At 26.6% G+C, this 5,045-nt stretch overlaps 2 non-coding genes across 2 annotated transcripts; both read left to right on the top strand.

Moving 5' to 3' along the window:
• Positions 1-808: 808 nt before the first annotated feature.
• On the top strand, positions 809-1,022 carry LOC112536420. Its single transcript, XR_003080443.1, has one exon. It is a non-coding gene; the product is annotated as a small nucleolar RNA U3 (small nucleolar RNA).
• A 2,995-nt stretch (positions 1,023-4,017) lies between these two features.
• On the top strand, positions 4,018-4,231 carry LOC112536421. The gene has a single exon (XR_003080444.1). It is a non-coding gene; the product is annotated as a small nucleolar RNA U3 (small nucleolar RNA).
• The last annotated feature ends 814 nt before the right edge of the window (positions 4,232-5,045 follow it).

The raw sequence follows: 5,045 nt of genomic DNA, 5'->3' as shown, positions 1-5,045 counted from the left end.
TATTCGATTGCTTATTGTTGCATTCAGTAATGCCAATATAACAAGAACAAGAAGGAAATTGTTGGGTCATTTCTCGTAAACTTGTATATATACATATGTCATTCTCTTACTATATATTTTAAGCAACCTTTTTCCATTTATTAATTTGTGGCCAATATCTTTCCTGATTAGGGAAATTAAAAAGCCAGAATTTTCAAATAAGTAAGGTTCAGACTTAGAATTTTAAAATCAATTCGTAATTAGACTTGAGAAAATCTCCAACTAACCCACCGTCAACCCAATAATGAAATATATTATCTCTTATCTTAGCTCATTGGAAATGGATTGAGACTAGCAAAAGACCCAGAAACTACTAGTTGGGAGTTTTTTCTTTTTATATGCATTTACATTTGATTTTTAATTTTATATGTATATAATTGAGAGATCAGAATAATGTATAATAATATAATATAAATATCATAAGGTTTCACTTCATTTGTTAATTGCTATATGTGCGAAAAATGATCTTAAAATCATTCAACAGATAAGAGAATTTCTTTTAGCTCATGCTAAACTTCTATAGTTCAAGCCCATATAATTCTTGTAAATAGATATAAACTTCAATTTTTTTTTAACTTCCCATGTAAATTTGAATTCACATTTTAGATTTAGCAAATCTTCTTTAATGCTTGTGCAGGTATTTTAATGTGGCAGCATCGTCTTTATACCCATCTATCCTTTGCACAGAGGAACTTATGCCAGAATCCCACATTGATTACTTGACATTTCAATAAAGACTTTTTAAGGACGCAGAAGAGCTTCTTGTGGTACGACCTTACTTGAACAGGATCTGTTCTATAGGCTCGTACCTCTGTGTCCTTTATCACAAAGGAGACAGGAACTCAAGTCTGGTGGATGAATCATGACCGTGTGATCAGAGCGTGATTAACGGCTGGAGGCTCCTTCGGGTTTCTCAGGGCTGTAGAGGATCGTTCCTAGCCAGCTTAGTTGACTGGGATGGTCACATGGTTGTCTGACAGACTCCAATAATTTTTTTATGTTCTTTTCCTTTTTTCTAAATATTTTTTATAATTACGTGATTGATTTAGTATCACTAATAATGACCTTTTCTTTTCTTTCCTATAAATTAAATATTTTTAATAATATTATCACCTTATAATAGATTCTTTCACTACTTGATAATTTAAACAGGGCATATATTTTTTAGATTTAAAAGAAATATTAGATACGTTAAAGTAATATTATTTTATTTTTAATCGATGTCATGTGACAAATTCGATTCGTTTGAATAAAAAAATTTCTGCTCTGAACCTAGTAAAAAATTCCTGCTCCACCTATGGCAATAGATCGATTTCATATGATTAATATATATTGTATTTGTTATTTTAATTTTATATTACTTAGCTATAAAAAGTTATAAATATATGTAAACTTTAGTCTAGATTATGATAATTTTTATTAAAATATATAAATAATAAGGTTTTAACATTAATAAAATTGTAAAAATACAAATGGAGATTCCTGGCCCGTTTTGCATGGAATTGAAATAAAAATACTCAAAATTTATCTCACTTTATCTCGTTGCCGTTCCTATTTAGATTGAAATAAAAAAAAAATATTTAGGAATTTAAAAAGTTAATTATATTTTTCTTATTATTCTATGAGAAAAGTCAATTATCTCATATGCTATCATCTAATAGAAAGATTCAAAATTTGTCCCACTTTATCTTATTGTCGTTCCTATTTAGATTTAATAAAAAAAATATTTAGGAATTTAAAAGTTAATTATCTTTTTCTTATTATTCTATAAGAAAAGTGAATTATCTGATATGTTGTCTGATGTGTCTCATTTAGTACTCGTAATAGCACGAACCATTCATATAGTAAGAGTAAGTTTACTATAAAATCGACCTCTCAAGGAACTATAAGACCATTTATTAAAAAGATTAATTATCAACACAAAACAATAGAAGTAAATCTAAACACTCTAAATCAATATTTTTGAGAGGAATAATATTCATAAAGTAAAATAACCAAATAATAAATAAATATATAATGTAAACGCAAATGTTTATGGTTTAAAATTATATGCTAAAAATAGTATCTAGTCTAGCCATTTATTTAGTAATCTCTTTGTTTTACTTTAAGCCTAGTTCAAATGAATGAGATGGTGATGTGCTTTTTCTTTAAGTCACTCAAGCTAATGATGCAACTTAAGTTTCTTATATCAACATAGATTAAAGTAAAGATGATGTTTTTAATATTTTTAACCTAAAAATTTTTATAATAAATATTACCACTAAATTGATATGATAGTCGACCAATAATAATAGATGAAACTAATACAATATATGAAGGTAAAGAAATTATTCATTAAATAAATAAATATCAAGGTTCATGCAAAAGTAAAAATGATAAACTAAACACTTATGAAAAACTAGCATAGCATATTTAACCCAATGATCATGGTATTAAATAGAAAGACATAAAACAATATTAAAAATTAAAGTTCATCCTGAATTTCTTCAAGTAGGAAGATGATTGGTCATCACTTTTCATTTCTTAAAAAGAGTAATGAAAACTAAGACTAAATATTTATAAAGAATTATAGAGAATTATGAAGAGAATAATGGTGGGTGGGTGTAGAGAGTAGATAGGAGAAAACTCTCATTTTCCTAGAATTAGATTTTGCAAAGATATATATAGAGAATAGTCACTCTCCAAATAAGTTTCTCTAGAGATGTATGCCTCATATAAGTCTATCTAATAGATAAGTCTTTAAATGACTAAAATATCCCATAAATAACTTTTAATATAAATCTTAATAATTATACAAAATGACTAAAATATCCCTTGGAACTTGTAATTAGTAGTCTACGTGTCTTAAACTTGGATCTTGACACAAACATATGCAATTAAGCTTGTTTTTAAGTATTTAACTCTACTAATACTACCTGGAAATAGACAATCAAACTTAAGTGAGGTAAAAGCATATACTTTTACCATATTATATATAGAAATATATCTTTTTAAAACTGTAAAATATTTTTAAATATCTTTATATAATATACTATCATTTAATTAAGCGATAAAGGATTTTCAATTAATGTATGGAAATGCCCGCATGAATTGGCTTAATGCCCATCAATCAGACCTATTTTTTTTTTCTTATTTGTCACTCACACACTTCAATTTTTATTTTTATCATTTAAAATTTGAGTTGTGAAAGTAATAATCATAATAAAAAAAGAAGAATTAGATGTCCAGATATACATGAAGTTGAAAATTTTTCTTACTTGTTATCAATTATATCTTCATAATTTACATCAGATATTTATTCATAGGTTTACACGCCAAATTTCAAAAGGTTCAAAAGGATTGTAGATATAATTTGTCCCATAATCTCAAAAGATTTTAATTTCTATTTTTAGTTTGGTTAACATTTAGTTCTTTCATTTATCTTTCAAAACTTTTTAGTTGATTTAGTATTTTGTATTTTTCAAGTAAATAATTTTATAATTTTTTTTTTTTTACTTTAGATGTGTGGATATATTAAAGTACATAAAATCTAATTTAAAAAATCAATTTTTATAATCCATTAAAAATTATTCTATTTATTAACGAATTCTATTGACTGAACTTTTTTTTTTCCTTGAAAGTGGAATATATCTATATAATTTAAAGAAATATATATGAGATAGAATAAAAAGAGAAATAAAGAGTATAAATGAATAAATATAAATAATTATAAATTTTAAAATATGTATCTGTTAGTATCCTAATGCTCTTATAATACAACTTATTCATCAAATACCTCAGTCCAATATACTAAAAATAGCTGAAATCAATCTCTCATAAGAGCGTAAGCTATTATTTTAATGCCAGCAGCATTCATCATTTTTACCCAAATTTTCCATTGCTAAGCTTGGAACGAACACGGCTGCTGCAGCCATCCCACATCGACTGCTAGAGAATACATTACCTACTTTTTAAACTACGACGTCCTAGTGGACGGATACGACCTTACTTGAACAGGATCTGTTCTATAGGCTCGTACCTCTGTATCCTTTATCACAAAGGAGACAGGAACTCAAGTCTGGTGGATGAATCATGACCGTGTGATCAGAGCGTGATTAACGGCTGGAGGATCTTTCTGGGTTCTCAGGGCTGTAGAGGATCGTACCTAGGCTGCCTAGCTGACTGGGATGATCGCATGGTTGTCTGACAGACTTCCTAATATCTTTTCTTTTTATTTGGCTTTGCCGTTTAAAGTTTTTGGATACCAATTTTCTTTATTAGTGCTAAATGAATAAAGAGATAAATTAGGCTTCAAATCTATACAACTAAAAACTTCATATGTAATCATAATAATAGTTCATATAATCTTCTTTTATTTTTTTTATGTATTATTAGAAAATTTTAATATATTTTATAAAAATAAAAAAAATTTAATATCTTATCACTCTATAAAAAATATTTTTATTTTTTAAATAATTATACAATTTTTATCTTAAATACCAAAACAAAAAGAGTGCTAAATAACTTCACTAAATCACATAATATCATAAATGAGTCAAAGACTGAATTTTGTATATGGTTGTTCATTTTGATGGTATTTATATATGATATAACAAATTATTACATAATTTTTACACTATATTCTTTATAAAATATTTCTCATACAACATTCATAATATTTAAAAAGTAACAAGCATACGAGATGATTTTTTGTAACAAATTTTTCTTTATTTCTAATAGTAAAAATTTGCTAACATCTTTGTCCATAATTTTGATACTTCTTAGGAGATGGATCATCGTAATGATATTTGACCAAGTAAGGGTAGAGACTTCTAAATCTAAAGCCTAGAAATGTTGTTTTTGCTTGTCTTCAGAGAGATTCTTTCTCGTTGGTTGGCTGCAAAGATGATAAACTTCTACAATGTGGTGAATAAAGAGAATTGGATTTTAAACTTTTCTTCAATTTCTGTCAGTGAGAATTTCAATCATGCCATACTCTTTTATTAATTTTAATATGATTGTTGACA

Source organism: Ricinus communis, chromosome 8, assembly GCF_019578655.1.
Source record: "Ricinus communis isolate WT05 ecotype wild-type chromosome 8, ASM1957865v1, whole genome shotgun sequence".
Lineage (NCBI taxonomy): Eukaryota > Viridiplantae > Streptophyta > Magnoliopsida > Malpighiales > Euphorbiaceae > Ricinus > Ricinus communis.
The sequence above is the reverse complement of the archived record's forward strand: the minus strand, read 5'-3'. Positions and strand labels throughout refer to the sequence as shown.